The sequence below is a fragment of the Oncorhynchus nerka genome, linkage group LG7 (genome assembly GCF_034236695.1).
Source record: "Oncorhynchus nerka isolate Pitt River linkage group LG7, Oner_Uvic_2.0, whole genome shotgun sequence".
Classification (NCBI taxonomy): Eukaryota; Metazoa; Chordata; class Actinopteri; order Salmoniformes; family Salmonidae; genus Oncorhynchus; species Oncorhynchus nerka.
Window position 1 is genome coordinate 71669558 of NC_088402.1, and position 24039 is coordinate 71693596.

At 47.6% G+C, this 24039-nt stretch overlaps 1 protein-coding gene across 1 annotated transcript in view; it reads left to right on the top strand.

Moving 5' to 3' along the window:
- Positions 1-24039, top strand: part of LOC115119279 (calmodulin-binding transcription activator 1-like) — a 727371-nt gene that overhangs the window by 101422 nt on the left and 601910 nt on the right. The gene's annotated exons all lie outside the window — the stretch shown is intronic.

Here is a 24039-nt window from a genome sequence, read left to right on the forward strand (position 1 = left end):
GTGGTGGTGGTGGTGGTGGGTTTGGTGATGTTGGTGGGGGTAGTGGGTGGTGGGGTTGGTGATGTTGGTGGTGGTAGTGGTGGTGGGGTTGGTGATGGTGGTAGTGGTGGTGGTGGTGGTGGGTTTGGTGATGTTGGTGGTGGTAGTGGTGGTGGTGGTGGTGGGTTTGGTGATGTTGGTGGTGGTAGTGGTGGTGGGGTTGGTGATGTTGGTGGTGGTAGTGGTGGTGGGGTTGGTGATGTTGGTGGTGGTAGTGGTGGTGGTGGTGGTGGGTTTGGTGATGTTGGTGGTGGTAGTGGTGGTGGGGTTGGTGATGTTGGTGGTGGTAGTGGTGGTGGTGGTGGTGGGTTTGGTGATGTTGGTGGTGGTAGTGGTGGTGGGGTTGGTGATGTTGGTGGTGGTAGTGGTGGTGGTGGTGGTGGGTTTGGTGATGTTGGTGGGGGTAGTGGTGGTGGGGTTGGTGATGTTGGTGGTGGTAGTGGTGGTGGTGGTGGTGGGTTTGGTGATGTTGGTGGTGGTAGTGGTGGTGGGGTTGGTGATGTTGGTGGTGGTAGTGGTGGTGGTGGTGGTGGGTTTGGTGATGTTGGTGGTGGTAGTGGTGGTGGGGTTGGTGATGTTGGTGGTGGTAGTGGTGGTGGTGGTGGTGGGTTTGGTGATGTTGGTGGTGGTAGTGGTGGTGGGGTTGGTGATGTTGGTGGGGGTAGTGGTGGTGGGTTTGGTGATGTTGGTGGGGGTAGTGGTGGTGGTGGGGTTGGTGATGTTGGTGGTGGTGGTGGTGGTGGGGTTGGTGATGTTGGTGATGTTGGTGGGGGTAGTGGTGGTGGTGGGGTTGGTGATGTTGGTGGGGGTAGTGGTGGTGGTGGGGTTGGTGATGTTGGTGGTGGTGGTGGTGGTGGTGGGGTTGGTGATGTTGGTGGTGGTGGTGGTGGTGGTGGGGTTGGTGATGTTGGTGGGGGTAGTGGTGGTGGTGGGGTTGGTGATGTTGGTGGTGGTGGTGGTGGTGGTGGTGGTGGGGTTGGTGATGTTGGTGGTGGGTAGTGGTGGTGGTGGGGTTGGTGATGTTGGTGGTGGTGGTGGTGGGTTTGGTGATGTTGGTGGTGGTAGTGGTGGGGGGTGGTGATGTTGGTGGTGGTAGTGGTGGGGTGGTGATGGGTTTGGTGATGTTGGTGGTGGTGTGGTGGTGGGGTTGGTGATGTTGGTGGTGGTAGTGGTGGTGGTGGTGGTGGGTTTGGTGATGGTGGTGGTGGTGGTGGTGGTGGTTGGTGATGGAGAGGTGGTAGTGGTGGTGGTGGTGGACTGGGTTTGGTGATGTTGGTGGGGGTAGTGGTGGTGGGGTTGGTGATGTTGGTGGTGGTAGTGGTGGTGGTGGTGGTGGGTTTGGTGATGTTGGTGGTCCCACTGGTGGTGGGGTTGCGTGATGTTGGTGGTGGTAGTGGTGGTGGTGGTGGTGGGTCCATGTTGGTGGTGGTAGTGGTGGTGGGGTTGGTGATGTTGGTGGTGGTAGTGGTGGTGGTGGTGGTGGGTTTGGTGATGTTGGTGGTGGTAGTGGTGGTGGGGTTGCTGATGTTGGTGAAAAGTGCCTGTTTGTGATGTTGGCCTGGGGCCAGTGGTGGTGGTGGGGTTGGTGATGTTCATGGTGGTGGTGGTCCGTGGGGTTGGTGATGTTGGTGATGTTGGTGGGGGAACAGGTGGTGGTGGGGTTGTCATGTTGGTGGGGGTACTGGTGGTGGTGGGGTTGGCTGAGTTCCCGCTGGTGGTGGTGGTGGTGGTGGGGTTTATGATGTTGGTGGTTCCCATGGTGGTGGTGGGGTTGGTCCCATGTTGGTGGGGGTCCCAGTGGTGGTGGTCTTCTCCCATGTCACCCTGGTGGTCCCATGGTGGTGGTGGTGGTCCCATTGTGATGTTGGTCCTCCCATGTCACTGGTGGGGTTCTCCCATGTCACCCTGCTGGTGGTGGTGGGGTTGGTGATGTTCTCCCATGTGGTGGTGGTCCCATGTTGGTGGTGGTGGTGGTGGTGGTGGTCCCATGTCACTTGGTCCTCTTCTCCCATGTCACCCTGTCCTCCCATGTCACTCCCTCTTCTCCCATGTCACCCTCCTGGTGGTGGTGGGGTTGTCATGTTGCTGGGGGTCCCATGTCACCCTGGGGTTGGTGATGTCACCCTGGTGGTCCCATGTCACTGATGTTGGTCCCATGTCACCCTGGTGGTCCCATTGTGATGTTGGTGGTGGTGGTGGTGGTGGTGGTGGTCCCATGTCACCCTTGGTCCTCCCATGTAGTGGTGGTGGTCCCATTGTCATGTTGGTGGTCCCATGTGGTGGGGTTGGTGATGTCACCCTGCTCCTCCTAGTGGTGGTGGTGGGGTTGGTGATGTCACTGGTGGTGGTGGTGGGGTTGGTGATGTTGGTCCCATGTGGTGGTGGTCCCTTGTGATGTTGCTGGTGGTGGTGTCACCCGGTGGTCCCTTGTGATGTTGGTGGGGGTAGTGGTGGTGGTCCCATTGTGATGTTGCTCCTGGTGGTGGTCACCCTGTTGGTGATGTTGTGGGGTAGTGGTGGTGGTGGGGTGTGATGTTGGTGGTGGTGTGGTGGTGGTGGTCCCATTGTGATGTTGGTGGTGGTGGTGGTGGTGGTGGTGGTGGGGTTGTCACCCTGCTGGGGTCCCATGTCACCCTGGGGTTGGTGATGTTGGTGGTGCTGGTGGTGGTCACCCTTGCTGGTCCCTTGTGATGCTGGTCCCATGTCACCCTGGTGGTCCCATGTGATGTTGCTCCTCCCATGTCACCCTGCTCCTCCCTTGTGATGTTGGTCCCATGGTGGTGGTGGGGTTGGTGATGTTGGTGGTGGTGGTGGTGGGGTTGTGATGTTGGTGGGGGTAGTGGTGGTGGTGGGGTTCCCATGTCACCCTGGTGGTCCCTGGTGGTGTGGTGGGGTTGGTCCCATGTCACCCTGGTGGGGGTCCCATGGTGGTGGTGGGGTTGGTGATGTCCCATGTCACCCTGGTGGGGTTGTGATGTTGGTCAACACACTCCACTGGTGGTGGTGGGGTTGCTGATGTTGGTGGTTGGTGGTGGGGTTGGTGGTGATGTTGGTGGGGAACTGGTGGTCCCTGGGGTTCAGGTTATGTTCAAACCCTGGTGGTGGTGGTGGTGGTGGGGTTACATGTTGGTGGGGGTCAGTGGTGGTGGTGGGGTTCCAACTGACTTTGCTGGTAGCTGGTTTATTGAGGAGAAATGATTTACTATGCCTGTGATATGTGGTTGTCTCACCTAGCTATCTTTAGATGAATGCACTGATTGAAAGTCACTGGTGGTAAGTGTGTCTGATAAATATCTCAAATGTGGTGGTTAAATGTAATAGCCATTTAATTATGATAACAGCTAAAGCCTGGTGGGGTTGAACAATACATTGATTTGTCAAAGCACAGTTAAACCCATAGAGTATACGTGGTGGTAGAGGTTGTTACATGTTTTATTTTAAATGGTGGTGGTGGGGTTAACTCATGTTGGTTCCTAACGTGGTGGTGGTGGTGGGGTTTGATGTTGGTGGGGGCACCGCTCTGGTGCTGGGGTTGGTGATGTTGGTGGTGGTGGCTTTGGCCTGAATGGTGGGTGTTGGTGATGTTGGTGGGGGAAACGGTGGTGGAACCTTGACCGATGTTGGTCCTCTGTAGGAAGAGAAGGAGGTGATGTTGGAGGTGGTGGATGCCCTAAAAGGGTGGTGATGTTGAGTGGTGGTGGCAGGCTGCATGTTGGTGGTGGTGCCTGGTGGCTTAGAAGATGTTGTGGGGGTAGTGGTGGTGGTGGTGGTGGAAAGTTCCTGATGAATGGTGGTAACTGGTGGTGGTGGTACCCGGTGGGGCCGGGATGTTGGTGGGGGTGGCCTTCTAACATGCTGGTGGTGGTGGTGGTTTACATGATGTTGGTGGTGGTGGTCCATTATACATGGGGTTGGTGATGTTATAACTGGTGGTGGTGGTGGTGGGGTTGGTGATGTTGGTAGTGGTGGTGGTGGTGGTGGGGTTGGTGATGAGGAATAGGGGATCAGTGGTGGTGGTGGGGTTGGTGATGTTGGTGGTGGTGGTGGTGGGGGTAGTGGTGGTGGTGGGGTTGGTGATGTTGGTGGTGATGTTGACCGAAACGACACAGTGGTGGTGGTGGGGTTGGTGACAAACACAGGTGGGAACAGGTGGTGGTGGGGTTGGTGATGTTGGTCAGTGATGTTGGTGGGGGGTAGTGGTGGGGTTGGGAACCATGGTGGTGATGTTGGTGGTGAAAACATAGAACAAAAACATAGGGTTGGTGATGTTGGTGGTGATGTTGAACAACCTGGTGGTGGGGTTGGTGAAAAAGGTGGGGGTAGTGGTGGTGGTGGGGTTGGTGATGTTGGTGGTGGTGGTGGTGGGGGTATTGGTGGTGGTGGGGTGCATGATGTTACCTGGGGGTAGTGGTGGTGGTGGGGTTGTATGTTGGTGGTGATGTTGGTGGGGGTAGTGGTGGTGGTGGGGTTGGTGATGTTGGTGGTGATGTTGGTGGGGGTAGTGGTGGTGGTGGGGTTGGTGATGTTGGTGGGGATATGGTGGTGGTGGGGTTGGTGATGTTGGTGGGGGTAGTGGTGGTGGTGGGGTTGTGATGTTGGTGGTGTTGTTGGTGGTGGTGGGGGGAGTGGTGGTGGTGGTGTCCATAGATTAGAGCCTAATGAATGTATTTCTATTGACTGATTTCCTTATGAACTGTACATCTTTGGAATTGTTGCATGCTGCGTTTATATTCTTGTTCAGTATATTTATTTACTTATTTTACTTTTTGGGAACTTTGTGTTTGGCTTCTTTGTAACTTCTACATTTCATTTTTAAGGATTATTGTGCTTTATCTAATTCCCTTAGTTGTGGCGTAAACAAGGCCTGAAACACAGAGGGCTTATTTATCGAGGTGTGTTTTTGTATTTAGGAGGTTTACTAATGCATTCAAATGAGGGGACAAAAGCCACAGCAGCACGCCAGACCACCATGGGACTTATGCCAAGTGATGTGGCAGCTTTTTATGCCTGTCTCCCTCCACCTTCATCGCTTACCCTCCTGTCAATAGATCTCATTCAAGCGAGCGAGGGCTCTTTTTCATTCTGCGTCGTTGCATTGAGACAGAGACGTGCTCATTGACGGAGGAGAAAGGGATGGGGCTTGTCAAGGTCAGAGCTGTGCACTAATTAGCATGCTTCTTTACTGAACCAACCAAACCGATGGGAGGACTCCTGTGTTCTTCACCCCTTAGTCCCCATGGTGGTGTCTGTGTGTGGAGTTTCCATCACGTTGACTTCTTCAACCCTTTCTAATCTACTATAGAGCCCAGACCACCGAACTGAGACCTCCTATACAATGGATCTTCTCCATCAGGCTCCATGATCCTCCGATGGGACCATCATAAGTGACAAGTGGTTGGTTAGAGAGAAAGAGGGGAGGTGGTGAGCGCTAGCTTCCCCACTGGGCTGTGTGCTTGTTAGCCTAGCATGTGAGTCTCTCAGGCTCCAGACAGCAGCCACAGGAGAGGGTGCAGGGAGAGGCCAGGCAGACAGTGATACTCATCCCAAACAGAACAGGCCGCCTCCCTGAATAATGAGGAACAGCAGAGGACGGGATGCTGATGGTGTTAGTATAAGTGCAGGTGGCAGTATTATTTTTAGGGATCATTTTCGGGTGCTCATTTGGGAACAGTGATTTCCTCCTTCTTTGACTATCTCAGAGCGATATTGCTGTGAAATCATTAGGCTAATTCATCATCTTTGACTTCTTCATGGTTCCCACTAAGTTTGGAGGACAATAAGTGTATTTTTATTTTATTGCAAATCAGGGTATTCATATGTAAGTGACAGAAGCTCATACTTTAGTGGCATGGGAAACATATGTTTACATTGCCAAAGCAAGTGAAATAGATAATAAACAAAAGTGAAATAAATAAATCTCTCTCTCACCTGTCCTTTCGCTTTCTCTCTTTCTTTTGTATCTCTTTCTTTCTCTCTCTCTATTTCTCTTTCTCTATCTTCACCTCCCTTTCATTATGAACAGGTGAACACTTACAGTACCATTTTCAGTACATGAATTGCTGCACTGTACATAACAGACTTATTAGGAGATATTGATCCACTTAACATCTTGTTTGGCTGGGAATATTTTAGCTGTATCATATTTTGCTGTGAGTCTCTCCCTCCACATAGTTTTGTATTTTTTATTTTTTTTAAACTCTGTAACGGTTTGGTAGTGGCAGTAGTGGAGTTATGTTAACAAGTCTGTTCTCTAACCAGCATCCATATGGATGCCTCCACGCGGTTCCTGTTCATGTCCCTTCCAGTCAGTGTAGTGGCAACACACAGGGAGATGAAACACCCTGCATTGCACTCGCCCAATACATTCTTGTTTATTATGTATTTATGCTCTAAGCCCCAGATTTGCTGTGATCAAATGCAACTGTTTCTGCATGGATCAGTGAGTAACTTTGGCACACAACAGCCTCCATCGCTTCCCCCTCCCCCTTTCTCCTTCTACACTACCTCATCGCTACCCCCTCCCCCTTTCTCCTTCTACACTACCTCATCGCTTCCCCCTCCCCCTTTCTCCTTCTACACTACCTCATCGCTCCCCCTTTCCCCTCCCCTTTCTCCTTCTACACTACCTCATCGCTTCCCCTCCCCCTTTCTCCTTCTACACTACCTCATCGCTACCCCTCCCCCTTTCTCCTTCTACACTATCCTCATCGCTCCCCATCTCCCCTCCCCCTTTCTCCTTCTACACTACCTCATCGCCCCCTTCCCCTCTCCCCCTTCCTCCCTCTACACTACCTCATCACTTCCCCCTCCCCCTTTCTCCTTCTACACTACCTCATCGCTTCCCCCTCCCCCTTTCTCCTTCTACACTACCTCATCGCTTCCCCCTCCCCCTTCCTCCCTCTACACTACCTCATCGCTTCCCCTCCCCTTCCTCCCTCTACACTACCTCATCGCACTTCCCCCCCCTCCCCTTTCTCCTTCTACACTACCTCCCCCTTTCATCGCTACCCCTCCCCCTTTCTCCTTCTACACTACCTCATCGCTTCCCCCCCCTTTCTCCTTCTACACTACCTCATCGCTACCTCCTCCCCTTTCTCCTTCTACACTACCTCCATCGCCTTCCCCCTCGCTACCCCCTCCCCATTTCTCCTTCTACACTACCTCATTGCTACCCCTCCCCTTTCTCCTTCTACGCTACCTCATCGCTTCCCCCTCCCCTTTCTCCTTCTACACTACCTCATTGCTACCCCTCCCCCTTTCTCCTTCTACACTACCTCATCGCTACCCCCTCCCCTTTCTCCTTCTACACTACCTCATCGCTTCCCCTCCCCCTTTCTCCTTCTACACTACCTCATCGCTACCCCCTCCCCTTTCTGCTTCTACACTACCTCATTGCTACCCCCCCCCCTTTCTCCTTCTACACTACCTCATCACTACCCCTCCCCTTTCTCCTTCTACACTACCTCATCGCTCCCCCTCCCCTTTCTCCTTCTACACTACCTCATCACTACCCCCTCCCCCTTTCTCCTTCTACACTACCTCATCGCTACCCCCTCCCCCTCCCCCTTTCTCCTTCTACACTACCTCATCACTACCCCTCCCCTTTATCCTTCTACACTATCTCATTGCTACCCCCTCCCCTTTCTCCTTCTACACTACCTCATCGCTACCCCCTCCCCTCCCCCTTTCTCCTTCTACACTATCTCATCGCTACCCCCTCCCCCTTTCTCCTTCTACACTACCTCGTCGCTACCCCCTCCCCCTTTCTCCTTCTACACTACCTCATCGCTACCCCCTCCCCCTTTCTCCTTCTACACTACCTCGGTGCTTTCCCCTCCCCCTTTCTCCTTCTACAGCACCTATTTTCCCTAAATTTTTTCTCTCATCTTTCAACTCCCTTCTTGCTTCCCACACTTTCTCTTCTTACCCTCCAGTGTATTTGGTGCCTGCATATTAATCCTCTATCTTTCTCTGGAAATGAGATCAGTTCAGTTTTTGGTCAAAAGGGCATTTTGAGCTTTATTAGTCAAATCCAGGGGCTTATAACACAGGGTCTCGTAGGGGACAGAGTCAGTGCGGTCTCCCCCAGTGCGGTCTCCCCCAGTGCGGTCTCTACTTAGCATAGTTACAGTATGTGTGCAAAATCTCTGTCTCTGAAAGGCCTGTTTTTAGTTCAGTTTAAATTCAAAACCCCAAAATTGACATGGGAAAGAGAGGTGCCAAACCAAGTGTGTCCCTCAGTAGAACCATACCGTACACTGGAGTAGATAATTACTACGCAGGAAACAGTCCAACTTCATCCACCCACAACTGCATCATCCACCTACTACTGCATCATCCACCCACTACTGGCTCCATAACACCCAGACTGTAAGGGAAACACTTTTTACTCAATATACTGTAATGTAATCTTTAGGGGGAAAAACACTAAGCCAGGAAAGGAATGTAGGCCTTGTCAACATTTATCCTCAGCCTCTCCTCATGTTATCATGGTACAGTGTTCTACTCTTAATGCTTTTAGTGAGATTCAGTAATAAGAGTAAGGCAGTTGTCATGCAATCTGGGACGAATAGCCAGCCTGAGCTGATATGACAGGGAATCACCACATTGATACAGAGCATGCCTGGACTATTTTAGAACCAGTCAATTATTAATCTGTCAACTGTTAACGTGGCCAATCAGAGGCCAGGGAGTGGGACTAAAAGCCCTGATTCTGTCTGTTGATTGGTTGGTTCTTCTCCTGTTCTGTCCCACCTCTGTAAAGCACAGTTTTAGCTCTGAACAGTTCTTGGAAAGGACATGAAAAGAGCAGGAGAGGATAATAAGAGCTACAGTAGAGCTTCTCTTCCTGTGACAGCAACACTGCTGATATCCAGGATTCTTTCCCTCTTGCACTTCCCTGACCCAAATAAAGACACATCATAGGGGAAAACCCATGATTGTCAGACAGTAGTGGTGTTGTGGCAGATGGACACTACAACTTAAATAAACAGAGAAGGTCTGAGTTTGGGACGTGGTGTAAAAAGAGAAGAAAACTTTCATCCAACCTTAAAGCTGTAAAAAGCAGTATACATTAACAGTTTGTTTTTAGGTTAGTCAGCAATTGCTGAATTCCTCCGCTCTGCGTTGCATATTTAATCAGTGTTTGGTAACTAGGGACTGGGGAAGGCACCTCTCCCTCATTCATTACTTACTGTTTTACAAGCTTTGGTTTGAGTGAGAGGGAATTTGATTGGGTGATATTTAGCTTTTTGGTCCTGTGCACTGTAACACGGGTCATTTTTAAAGCCACATAGCTCGAGTTCAGTGATAGTAATTTAGGAGGTGAATTTGAGTACCGGTATACATTTTCAATAGGGAGATAAACTATCATGATTAGTCTGGTTTCTGTTGTTGATTGTCTTATATTATCACAGGCTTGTTTGACCCCCCAGACAAAGTAAAAGTGATATACTGTATGTACAGTACACTAATACAGCCACAGTCTAACGCAGGCTCTTCTCATTTCCATAAGCAGCATCTCCCTCCATAGAAACTACAATATTAGCTAGGAATGTGGCACCATTTATTGATTTAGGGGAAGGCTAAGGAAAGCTGATAAAAAATATATATATATATTTAGAATTTCTGCTGTGTGACTGCTCAAACAGGCTTGTACGCTTTGGGCAGGTGGAGGAAGAGGAAAGCTCTTATCCGTGTTCATCGTAATATCAAGGTCATGGAGAGGTAGCTGAGCTAGTCTCCCTTCTCATATCTCCTACGGTGGGAAGAGCTGGCAGACTTGCCATACATTAAGCTGTCTCCTGCCAAAGACAGAATATGACGTCTGTTCTCTGGGAAATGCAGGCAAAATATGGGCATTCACCTGAAATTCAAGAACTCCATCTTTTCAGAATAGGGAGTCTTTTTTTTTTTTAAATGTGTGAATTATTATAACTAGCTGGGATTTACTTTTATTACATTATGCCCAGTAATACATAATGGCCGCTAAAACAACAGAATATGTTTAATCATGCTTAAAACGCTGTAACATCAATATTTTTTAGTTTAAATGGAATAAACCATTCTCAAATACCTGTAGTTTTCAAATTATACAATTCTAATTATGCCAGATGTAAATACCATCGCTATATTATTTCAGATGCTGCATTCATTCCCTACATCAAACCATAAAGGTGAGCCTTCATGAAGGAGGGACTCATGTTGACAGATCACTATGGGGCAAAGTCTCTAAAGTAGCTGAAAGAACGTGGACTCCTCCTCTCTCCCCTGCAAATAGATTCACCTTGCTCAGGGTTTTATCCCCATTGTTCATTAGACTTCTAAAGGAATAACTAAGGCTTTAAAACACGTCTTTTATGGATGATCCGCTCTCCCCCAATATCATTTTTGTGATTGCGCAGCAGAATAAGAAACATTGATGCTAACGTCTAGCACCAAAAAGCCTGGTAGGATCAGTACCTCTCCAATTAAAGCTATATCTCTCAGTTTAAGGCCTGGCACCCCAGTTCTGAGCATAGTACTCACAGGACACATTCATTAACACTACAATAACGTTCTTGTCAATAGGGCTATCAAGGCTCAAGGAAGTGAAATGCAAGATGATTCAAGACATACACCGAGTGTACATGTCATTAGGAACACGTTCTCTTTCCATGACATAGACTGAGCAGGTGAATCCAAGTGAAAGCTATGATCCCTTATTGATGCCAGCTGTTAAATCCACTTAAATCAGTGTAGATGAAGGGGAGGTGACAGGTTAAAGAAGGATTTTTAAGCCTTGCGACAACTGAGACATGGACTGTGTATGTGCCATTCAGAGGGTGAATGGGTAAGACAAAAGATTCAAGTGCCGTTGAACGAGGTTTGGTAGTAGGTGCCTGTCGCACCGGTTTGAGTGTGTCAAGAACTGCAACGCTGCTGGCTTTTTCCACACAGTTTCCCGTGTGTAATAAGAATGGTCCACCACCCATAGGACATCCAGCCAACTTGACACAACTGTGGGAAGCATTGGAGTCAACATGGGCCAGCATCCCTGTGGAATGCTTGCGACACCCTGTAGTCCATGCCCGAGGGATTGAGACTGGTGCAAAAGGGGTGCAACTCAATATTAGGATGGTGTTCTTAATGTTTTGTACACTCAGTGTGTGGTTGGCAAAGCTTTGGTTAAGATCTATAGAAAGTTACATCGTTAGAGTCCATGACCCTGAGATCCTTTGTATGACCGATTTGAAGTTGCAGACACAAAAATCACTGTCTCCTTTTTATAGTCAGTCTCTCCCGTTACTTTGCTTGAATCTCAGCGCCACCCAAGAAAGCCTTTTGAAAATGCACAAATATATTTGTCATGTCTGGGTTGGGTGGTGAAGCCAGGGGTAAATATTATCATTCAACAAGCAAACAAGCAGTGTTTTCTGGTGCAGATAAAGGCTTGGCGTGTGGAGAGGTTAATGAGACTGCGCTATTAACACAGTCTCTCAGTGTGCCAGGCAGGTCTGACAGTGAGCACGCTTAAATACACTAATAATATTTCTATATTAAACTGATTATGGCAGAAGGCCGAGTATGGCATTAGTCATGTAAGCACCTTACTCTACTTATCTTAATCAGCATACGGTCTTAATTGAAGTAAGCATTGCCCGATTAACACACCTGGTTTTCTGAGCAGTCTTTTGAATGATTAGAACATGTAAACACCTTCATCGGAGTTCCAGGGGTGTATTTGATCTGCATATGTGCTTGCAACTGCTTGGTGAGCCTCCCTCTTTAGCCAAAGTGAAGTGAGTTCCTGAACAACTGAGAGTATGCATCTTAGAATGAGTTTTCACATACAAGTTTTATATGTCCGAACTACAGAATCTAATAGGCGTCCCAAAACCTGCTTTATCAAAGTCCCATCAGGTAGCCCTATTTCAGATGTGTCCATGTAAACAGGATTAATAGGGACATTTTTATTCTTGCAAAGCATGTACATATTTTACTCAAACTATTGTATTAATCTGACTATCCACAATAATCGTATTATTGTGTGCATGAACCTTTCTCAGTGTAGCTCACTCCCAGGTCCTCTTCTCCCCTAGTCCACCTGCTTATCTCCCAAATAAATGAACTGAGGGAGGAGAGGCAGGTGGTGGGGACAGATCCAGACCTATCAGAAGACAAGCGGGCGGTGAGCGTAGATCATCGCTCTGTTGACTTGAGTTAATAGCATCGGGGGCCCACAGCGCAGTTCCTGACAGCTCCGTCAGAATTTCAGAGCCTGTAAGATTGATGCATAGGATAGAGGGAGAGGAGAGTAAACACTGGCTAATTACACACAACCTAATGTTTGTCAAAGGTTGGCGACTACCCATGGACACTCTCTCTCTTTGTCCAGTGGCTACACCGCCTCTTCCTGTCCATCTCTCTGACACACATCACAGTGAAAACAACACAACTTCCTGGTGCGCTGGTATAAATGCCCCCTGCCAACTTTTATAATTAAACACCCAGGTGCAAATAGAGAAAAGGAAACTAGCATGTCATCATCGTGATCTGTAAGGTCTTTTGTAGACATCGCATGGCGTGCTGCTGGAGACTTGGATCAGTGGGATAGCATGGAGACAAGATGCCAATCAGAGAACAGTAGATGCAATTACTGAAGTAACTATTTGTATCCCCTAATGTGTTGGCCGTACTTTTGTCTCAACCATATGATTTAAGTGGCCTGTTGGCCTGCATAGACACTAGATCCATGCTACCCCTACCCCTGGTTGTCAGAAGAGGCCTGAGTGTGAGACTGGTTGTCAGGGGAGGCCTGAGTGTAAGGCTGGTTGTCAGGGGTGGTGCAGGTGTAAGACTGGTAGTCAGGGGAGGTGCAGGTGTGAGGCTGGTTGTTAGGGGAGGCCTGAGTGTGAGGCTAGTTGTTAGGGGAGGTGCGGGTGGGTGTGAGGCTGGTTGTCAGGAGAGGCTTAAGTGTGAGGCTGGTTGTCAGGGGAGGCCTGAGTGTGAGGCTGGTTGTTAAGGGGAGGTGTGGGTGTAAGGCTGGAAGTCAGGGGAGGTGCAGGTGTGAGGCTGGTTGTCAGGAGAGGCCTGGGTGCGAGGCTGGTTGTCAGGTGAGTTGCGGGTGTGAAGCTGGTAGGCATGGGGATGTGCAGGTGTGAGGCTGGTTGTCAGGGGAGGCCTGGGTGTGAGGCTGGTTGTCAGGGGAGGTGTTTGTGTGAGGCTGGTAGTCAGGGGAGGTGAGGGTGTGTGGCTGGTTGTTAGGGGAGGTGTGGGTATGAGGCTGGTTGTGAGGAGATGCCTGGGTGTGAGGCTGGTTGTTAGGGGAGGTGCGGGTGAGTGTGAGGCTGGTTGTCAGGGGAGGTGTGGGTGTGAGGCTGGTAGTCAGGGGAGGTGAGGGTGTGAGGCAGGGTTGTCAGGTGAGGTGTGGGTGTGAGGCTGGTAGTCAGGGGAGGTGAGGGTGTGAGGCTAGTTGTCAAGGGAAGTGTGGGTGTGAGGTATGCTGCTGGCACACAGCACATGGATGGAACAGGGGGATTAGGGCACGGCTAAAAGGGATCAGTAATTCAATTCCTGAGATCCTGATGTACATTACACCACAGGACCAAGAGACATGAGAAAGCTTTTTTGCCAGATGTGGGAAATCGTAGGGTAGAGAAAGGTCCTGCCACCATAGCCCCTTTCACAGTAGTGTCACTCAGCAGAGCTGGAGTCATTGCTGTGTTAACAGTTTCAGTCCTCACAGGACATGGGAGGAGAGGAGGGGAAGGGACGGGAGGGATTCGGAGAGGAGAGTAGAAGAGGGGAGAGGAGAGCCGTAACTGTCCTGTCACACACTCTAAGTTCCAGTTGTCTGAGTCCTGTGAACCCACTCTAGTGTGACTCTCTTACTAGTGGGAAGACGACACGGCCTCCCCAAGACGTTCTTCACTACTGGATAGCACATTTTAAGTAAGCTAAATTAACCAAATGAAAGAAGAGTTGATGAGTTTCGGAAATAATTGTGCCAAACTATAAACAGTTAAACAGTCTATCTTAGCTTATGAAAGACACAGTAAACTGCTGGACTGTTGTCAACCCCAGGGAACTGCCCTCTTTAGTCCTTAAAATGCCCTGTGCTGCCATGCTTTTTCCTTCAACTGTGAAACAAATGCTTTGTTTTCTCAATCCAACACTATTTCAATGGTTCCCAGACTCCTTTGTACAAACTTTGCTCCAACCTCCTGAAAAACTTGTTTGAAGAGTAAAATGAATAGAAAAACAGTTCAACTTAAGGTCCTGATAGGGTTAAACACTGTCAATCTGAACAAAGAAGAAATACAAAGATCTGGTATACAGATATTACACTATATTTGAAATACACTATACACTATATACAAAAGTTTGTGGACACACCTTCAAATGAATGGATTCTGCTATTTCAGCCACACCCGTTGCTGACAGGTGTATAAAATCAAGCACACAGCCATGTAATCTCCATAAACAAACATTGGCAGCAGAATGGCCTTACTTAAGAGCTCAGTGACTTTCAACATAGCACCGTCATAATAGGATGCCACCTTACCAACAAGTCAGTTCGTCAAATGTCTGCCCTGCTAGAGCTGCCCTGGTCAACTGTAAGTGATGTTATTGTGAAGTGGAAACATCTAGGAGTAACAATGGCTCAGCCGCGAAGTGGTAGGCCACACAAACTCACAGAACAAGACCACTGAGCGTCTATCCTCGGTTGCAACACTCACTACTGTTCCAAACTGCCTTTAGAAGCAATATCAGCATAAGAACAGCCGCACACAAGCCTCAGATCACCATGCGCAATGACAAGTATCGGCTGGAGTGAAGTAAAGCCATTGGACTCCAGAGCAGTGCCCAACCTCACTAATGCTTTTGTGGCTGAATGGAAGCAAGTCCCCACAACAGTCCAACATCTAGTGGAAAGCCTTCCCAGAAGAGTGGAGGCTGTAATAGCAGCAAAGGGGGGACCAACTCCATATTAATGGCCATGATTTTGGAATGAGATGTTCGCCGAGTAGGTGTCCACATACTTTATATATACTGCAACATGTAATGTGTTGGTCCCATGTTTCATGAGCTGAAATAAAATATCCCAGAAATATTCCATATGCACAAAAAGGGTGTGCAATTGGCATGCTGACTACAGGAATGTCCACCAGAGCTGTTGCCAAATTATTTCATGTTAATTTCTTTACCATAAGCCGCAACGTCATTTTAGAGAATTTGTCAGTACTTCCAATCGGCTTCACAACCGCAGACCACGTGCCCCATCGTGAAGTTACAGACACCCTGCTTCGAATCCAGGCTGTATCACAACCAGCCGGGATTGGGAGTCCCATAGGGCGGTGCACAATTGGCCCTGTGCCCTCCGGGTTTGGCTGGTGTTTCAACATCATAATGCGTGACCCCATGTCGCAAGGATCTGTACACAATTCTTGGAAACTGGAAATATCCCAGTTCTTCCATGGCCTGTATACTCACCAGACATGTCAATCATTGAGCATGTTTGGGATGCTCTGGATCAATGTGTATGACAGCGATTGAAGAGGAGCACATTACACAGGCCACAATCAACAGCCTGATCAACTCTATATGAAGGAGATGTGTTGTGCTGCATTAGGTGTACACATGTACACCAATAGGTAAATGGGATAGGCCTTGACTAGAATACAGTATATACTGTACATATGAAGTGGGTCAAACATTGACTGTTATTAAAGTGAACAGCATTCCATCTCTATGTACATAGGGCAGCAGCCTCTAAGGTGTGGCATGAACAATGTTTTCAGAGATGACTATCTTCTGGCTTGAAACAGTTGATCTTCCTTTTTTCCAAAGTTTGCTGAGAGAGAGGAGATAGTGTGGATGTTGGGGTGAGGTGGGGAGTTGGAATGGGGAGGGAGGGGGGTGGTTGAACTCTCAGTGGTGCAGGTGGTAACAGTCTTTACATTCAGGAAGGCGAAGATCAAAGAGTGAAAGTTTAAAGGAAGGAGGGGCATAGTTTTAGAGTTTTCTCCACTGTTTGGGAGGCATCCAGGTACCCGCGGTGGGTATTGATGTGGTGCAGCGTCATGAGACTCTCTTTCCCATTGCTATTTCCTCTTGTCCTGTTGAAGCTAAACGGGCTATGCTTCAAAAACACTGGTTTATCAAAGATAACTGTTTAAATTGTCTCCCTTTCTTTATTGCCACACGGCTCCTCTGTTCTTCTGATAAATATGATGAGTCTCGCTCGCTTACTGCAGTAGAGAAGCCTTGAGAAAGTAACTGGTTAGAAGTCTTCCCTGAGAGAGGTGTTAAAGCATTTCTCTCAGAGACGCTGCGTTGCATTTTGAACTCTAGTCAAGACGTCAGTTCAGTATTCAACTTGTCTCTACCAGTGGCATTCCTAGTGTGACCATAAGGTTCTAATAACACACAGAGGACCCTCTTTCAAACCCGCTCTACAAATGACTTTGCTCTTGAGTTTCTCCTGTGTCCTCCTCTTACCCAGCAGATAATGGAATCAATGAGAGGGTTGTCACTCAGGTCAGTGGCAGCTGAGGAGAGAAACCTCTCTTGGCGGTCAGAGGTGACTGGCTCCCTGGAGCATGTAACAAACCTACGCCCTGTGATGACTTACAGGCTTGTTGCGGTGACTGAAAGAAATGGATGTACTGTATCTTAAAGGTCCAATGCAGCTGTTTTCTTCTGGGTAAAAATGAAGTACTTTGCCGTGATTGTTTTAAATTAAAATGGTCAAAAATAAACAAAAATAGCATCTTAGCAAAGAGCAATTTCTCAAGAAAGAATTTTGCTAGGACTGTCTGGGAGTGGTTTGAGTGAAAATTGGCTGTTATTGGCTGAGCGGTTGGAACTAATTCTTATTAGTCTATTAACTAATTTACCGCAAGGTGATGTCACCATAGAAGGTCAAAATTCCCTCGCAACAAAACAGGTTGAAATTTCAGTCTTTTCAAACAGCTCTTACACTAAAAGGGCATTATCATTTTCACAATTTCACATTATTATTCCAACGTCAGTGTGGAAATATATATAAAACACAGGAAAATCACATTTTTGACTGCACCGGGCCTCAATTTAAGCCCATAAACTCTTCAGGACAGGCCTCTTGGCCTCTTTGTTTATCTGTCATTCCATACCAGGAATGAATCCACAACGCTGTTGCCATGACACTGAGTGGTCTTGTGAGCTCTCATTAACGGCCTCCTTAGCTGGACTTCCAGCAACAGCTGATTGATTCAGGGATTAGGAGCGGCTATAGTTTTTTTATGATACAGTCTTGGCACCATTTCAAAAGAAAGGAAATCCAAATGGAGAGCTGGGGGTGAATAGGGCCTGACAGAGATTATGAGTGTGTACGAAATAAGGGCTGTTTCCTCATCTAATTTTGACACAGGAGCAACAGCTTTGCAATGACAGTCAGTACAGCAGGCCCATAATCCTGGACTTCAGGAAAGAACAAGCATGTCAGGTGGATCAGCCGTCAACTTCAAGCTGTAGTATCAGATTATGTCACCATTAATTAGACACTCCATAGCACTGACCCCAACTCAAAGCCTATAGGCCTCTATATGAGTGTTTCGCCACATGTGGACAACAGTAGCAGTAAACTTGGATCAGTAACTACAGTACGGCAGTGTGTCTGCCGCTTCCACACTCATGTCATAAAAGGCCTCACTAATTGGACACCCAAACAGAAAACAGAGAAACATTATTTTATTGAGTTTTGATATGTATAGTATGCACACAATAGGGATCCTTACCTACTGCAGCTATAGGCTAGACACTAGTGTATTGATGTCATACATGTAAATTACCAAAAGAGTTGTATGCACAAAATGCACAAAAGGCAACTGTTATAGGACATACAGTACAATGTATATACTTATACATACACACATTGTTGCAGGGAGTTTCAACATCAATATACTGGTGCCCTGTTCTCCCTGCTTCAATCCCTCAGATGCGGGCAGTACAGGAGCATCATGGCAAAAATGGGAAGACTGGCCAACCCTCCTCCCCCTATGGACATTTTACCCCCACACCCCTTCAACGGTCACTTACCTTACCTGCTGCTCCCCTATGGATATTCACCCCTCCTACACCCCCCAGCTGACTTTTACTCTGCCCCCACCCCAACGACATTCATTGCGGTTGCAGTTGTTAATATGTATATTGTATATTTTAAAGCCACCTTTTGCAGCAATTACAGCTGCAAGTCTCTTTGGGTATGTCTCTATAAGCTTGGCACATTTAGCCACTGGGATTTTTGCCCATTCTTCAAGGCAGAACTGCTCCAGCTCCTTCAAGTTGGGTGGGTTCCTGCTTGAGTACAGCAATCTTTACCACAGATTCTCAATTGGATTGAGGTCTGGGCTTTGATTAGGCCATTCCAAGACATTGAAATGTTTCCCCTTAAACCACTTCAGTGTTGCTTTAGCAGTATGCTTAGGGTCATTGGAAGGTGAACCTCCGTCCCAGTCTCAAATCTCTGGAAGTCTGAAACAGGTTTCCCGCAAGAATTTCCCTGTATTTAGCGCCATCCATCATTCCTTCAGTTCTGACCAATTTCCCAGGGATGGTGGTTCTGACCAGGGATGGCGTTCTCCCGGTGATGAGAGGTGTTGGGTTTGTGCCAGACATAGCATTTTCCTTGATGGCCAAAAATATCCATTTTAGTCTCATCTGACCAGAGTGCCTTCTTCCATATGTTTGGGGAGTCTCCCACATGCTTTTTGGCAAACACCAAACGTGTTTGCTTATTTTCTTCTTTAAGCAATGGCTCTTTTTCTGGCCACTCTTCTGTAAAGCCCAGCTCTGTGGAGTGTACGGCTTAAAGTGGTCCTATGGACAATCTCTGCTGTGGAGCTATGCAGCTCCTTCAGGGTTATCTTTGGTCTCTTTGTTGCCTCTCTGATTAATGCCCTCCTTGCCTGGTCTGTGAGTTTTGGTGGGTGGCCCTCTCTTGGCAGGTTTGTTGTGGTGCTCTTTCCATTTTTTAATAATGGATTTAATGGTGCTCTGTGGGATGTCTGATATTTTTTTATAACCCAACCCTGATCTGTCCTTCTCCACAACTTTGTCCCTGACCTGTTTGGAGAGCTCTTTGGTCCTCATGGTGCCGCTTGCTTGGTGGTGCCCCTTGCTTAGTAGTGTTGCAAACTCATCATGTGACAGATCATGTGACACTTAGATTGCACATAGGTGGACATTATTTAATTAATGTTGTGACTTCTGAAGGTAACTGGTACCGGTACTGAGTCAATGTGCGGGGTTACAGGTTAGTCGAGGTAATTTGTACATGTAGGTACGTAGGGGGAAAGTGACAATGCATAGAAAATAAACAGCAAGTAGCAGCAGTGTAAAAACAAATGGGGGTGACCATTTGATTAATTGTTCAGCAGTCTTATGGCTTGGGGCTATTAAAGAGCCTTTTGGTCCGAGACTTGGTACCCCGGCACCACTTGCCAGTCAGATGCAAGCAGGTGCCATACCAGTCGGTGATGCAACCAGTCAGGATGCTCTCGATGGTGCAGCAGTATAACCTTTTGAGGATCTGGGGACCCATGCCAAATCTTGAGGGGGAAAAGGTGTTGTCGTGGCCTCTTCATGACTGTCTTGGTGTGTTTGGACCATGATAGTTTGTTGGTGATGTGGAAACTCCACTACAGCTCTGTCGATGTTAATGGGGGCCTGTTCAGCCTGCCTTTTCCTGTAGTCCACGATCAGCTGCTTTATCTTGCATTGAGGGAGAGGTTGTTGTCCTGGCAACACACTGCCAGGTCTCTGACTTCCTCCCTATAGGCTGTCTCAAAGTTGTCGGTAACCAGGCCTACCACTGTGTGTCGTCAGCAAACTTAACGATGGTGTTGGAGTCGTGTTTGGACACGCAGTCGTGGGTGAACAGGGAGTACAGTAGGGGACTAAGCACACACCCCTGAGGGGCCCCAGTGTTGAGTATCAGTGTGACAGACGTGTTGTTGCCTACTCTTACCACCTGGGGGCGGACAGTCAGGAAGTCCAGTATCCAGTTGCAGAGGGAGGTGTTTAGTCCCAGGGTCCTTAGCTTTGTGATGAGTTTTGTGGGAACTATGGTGTTCAACGCTGAGCTGTAGACAATGAACATTTGTAAGGTGAGAAACGGCAGTGTGAGGTGCATTTACATTTACATTTACATTTAAGTCATTTAGCAGACGCTCTTATCCAGAGCGACTTACAAATTGGTGCGTTCACCTTAAGACATCCAGTGGAACAGCCACTTTACAATAGTGCATCTAAATCTTGCTGTCTCTAGAGAGTTGAAAACAGCAGATCTGGGACAGGTAGCATGTCCGGTGAACAGGTCAGGATTCCATAGCCGCAGGCAGAACAGTTGAAACCTGAGCAGCAGCACGGCCAGGTGGACTGGGGACAGCAAGGAGTCATCATGCCAGGTAGTCCTGAGGCATGGTCCTAGAGCTCACGTTCTCCGATTTTGAGAAAGAAAGAGAGAATTAGAGAGAGCATACTTAAATTCACACAGGGCACCGGATAAGACAGGAGAAGTACTCCAGATATGACAAACTGACCCTAGCCCCCCGACACATAAACTACTGCAGCATAAATACTGGAGACTGAGACAGGAGGGGTCAGGAAACACTGTGGCCCCATCCGATGATACCCCCGACAGGGCCAAACAGGAAGAATATAACCCCACCCACTTTGCCAAAGCACAGCCCCCACACCACTAGAGGGATATCTTCAACCACCAACTTACGATCCTGAGACAAGGCCGAGTATAGCCCACAAAGATCTCCGCCACGGCACAACCAAAGGGGGGGGCGCCAACCCAGACAGGAAGCTCACATCAGTGACTCAATCCACTCAAGTGACGCACCCCTCCTAGGGACGGCATGAAAGAGCACCAGTAAGCCAGTGACCCCTGTAATAGGGTTAGAGGCAGAGAATCCCAGTGGAAAGAGGGGAACCGTCTTGTGACCGTAGCATATGTGTAGGTATGTACGGCAGGATCAAATCAGAGAGATAGGTAGGAGCAAGTCCATGTAATGCTTTGTAGGTTAGCAGTAAAACCTTGAAATCAGCCCTTGCTGATCTCAATTACACCACATTCTGTTTTCTTTCTCTGTGAAAATGCGTGTTTGTTTGCAAGCTAGTAGATATTTTCTGTATAGTTGTTCTCTGGTGACCCAGGTCTCATTTAGGTCTTGATGCTTGCTGGGATTATCCCTGATATTGATTGAAGACAGAGTGAACCCCAGGAGTCTTCTAGTTTGATCTGTTACATCCTTTCATTCATTCTCCACTGTGAGGAGTTTTAATACTTAACACACAGGCCCTTTTTGGTAAGAGCCCAATACAACACACTTCACAGCATACTATCAGCTCAGTGCACTAGTAGAGATCAGCCCAAACAACAAGCAGAGCTGTGGTGGAGAGTAGGAGAGAGGGGGAGCACTGAAACACACCACCAGTAAACAACAGACAACTGAGACTATCTATGACAGGTTCATGTCTCTCATCTGCCAACTGTTTAGTGCTGAGGACCATCCTGATCCAGCGCTCTGATTCTGGCCCTCTCCTCAGATGAAATTACATGAGATGAATGAAGCAGAGAGAGCAGTGTGTTTGGATGACTGGTGGTATGTCTGAGTTGATATAATGTGAAACTGATTTGCCATTGTCCACGTACCCTGACTGTCCACGTACCCTGACTGTCATCGTACCCTGACTGTCATCGTACCCTGACTATCCACGTACCCTGACTGTCATCGTACCCTGACTGTCATCGTACCCTGACTGTCCACGTACCCTGACTATCCACGTACCCTGACTGTCATCGTACCCTGACTGTCCACGTACCCTGACTGTCCACGTACCCTGACTGTCCACGCACCCTGACTGTCCACGTACCCTGACTGTCATCGTACCCTGACTGTCATCGTACCCTGACTGTCATCGTACCCTGACTGTCATTGTACCCTGGATATGGATAGAGAAGGAGAGAAGGGAGAGACAGACTGGCAGGTGGGTGGGCAGGCAGACAAGCAGCAGAAAGATATACAGAGGATGACTCAGATATGAATTAGTGAGTAAGTGGCCGTATCCGAATACCAATACTTGCGTCCTTAATAGTGGGCCATTTGATTATGCTAAAAAATTATGTTTAATTGAATGCGACATTTAGAATTTCGATATTACCTTATTTTGTTTTTGACAACAGCTGATCAATTAGATATACACTACTGAATTCAACAAAAAGCGGGAAACACAATCGTACATTACACCTCAATATGCGAAAATAGAATGAGAATTTTCGAAAATCTAGAATGGTTTAAATGCCAGTATGTTATACTCATTTTGCCTCTTCATCTAGTAGAATTCAATGCACACTTTTCCACAATGCATTTGAAGAGGTGGGCTGTGAGTGATATGCCCTAGTTCACTTCAAGTACCAAAACAATAAAGCTAGGCTACTTAATTGGGAAGATGCCGAATAGCGAAGCTTCTGCGGTGGTGTTACAATGTAGGGTAAGTAGTTTTTGTTCTCCTTAAAATTATCACTAGTATTACATCATAGGCTACATCTTTGAAAACAGAAGTATTATTATACAATAATGGATTTATTGTGATGGTGTAGGCTATATTAAATGGATTTACAGTGCCTTGCAAAAGTATTCACCCCCTTGGCATTTTTCCTATTTTGTTGCAATACAACCTATAATTTGAAAATATTTTTATTTGGATTCCATGTAATGGACATACACAAAATAGTCCAAATTGATGAAGTAAAAAAAAAAAAAAAACGTATTACAAGAAATTCAAAACAAACGTAAAAACAGAAAAGTGGTGTGTGCATATGTATTCACCCCCTTTGCTATGAAGCCCCTAAATAAGATCTGGTGCAACCAATTACCTTCAGAAGTCACACAATTAATGAAATCATGTCCACCTGTGTGCAATCTAAGTGTCACATGATCTCAGTATATATGCATCTGTTCTGAAAGGCCCCAGAGTCTGCAACACTACTAAGCAAGGGGCACCACCAAGCAAGCGGCACCATGAAGACCAAGGAGCTCTCCAAACAGGTCAGGAACAAAGTTGTGGAGAAGTACAGATCAGGGTTGTGTTATAAATAAAATCAGAAACTTTGAACATCCCACAGAGCACCATTAAATCCATTATTAAAAAATGGAAAGAATATGGCACCACAACAAACCTGCCAAGAGAGGGCCGCCCACCAAAACTCACAGACCAGGCAAGGAGGGCATTAATCAGAGATGCAACAAAGTGACCGAAGATAACCCTGAAGGAGCTGCATAGCTCCACAGCGGAGATTGGAGTATCTGTCCATTGAACCCTTTAAGCTGTACAGTCCACAGAGCTGGGCTTTACAGAAGAGTGGCCAGAAAAAAAGCCATTGCTTAAAGAAAAAAATAAGCAAACACGTTTGGTGTTTGCCAAAAGGCATGTGGGAGACTCCCCAAACATATGGAAAAAGGTACTCTGGTCATATGAGACTAAAATGGATATTTTTGGCCATCAAGAAAAATGCTGTCTGGCACAAACCCAACACCTCTCATCACCCTGATAACTCATCCCCACAGTGAAACATGGTGGTGGCAGCATCATGCTGTGAGGATGTTTTTCATAGGCAGGGACTGGGAAACTGGTCAGAACTGAAGGAATGATGGATGGTGCTAAATACAGGGATATTCTTGAGGGAAACCTGTCAGTCTTCCAGAGATGTAAGACTAGGACGGAGGTTCACCTTCCAGCATGACAATGACCCTAAGCATACTGCTAAAGCAACACTCAAGTGGTTTAAGGGGAAACATTTAAATGTCTTGGAATGGCCTAGTCAAAGCCCAGACCTCAATCCAATTGAGAATCTGTGGTATGATTTAAAGACTGCTGTACACCAGCAGGAACCCACCCAACTTGAAGGAGCTGGAGCTTATAGAGACATACACCAAGAGACTTGCAGCTGTAATTGCTGCAAAAGGT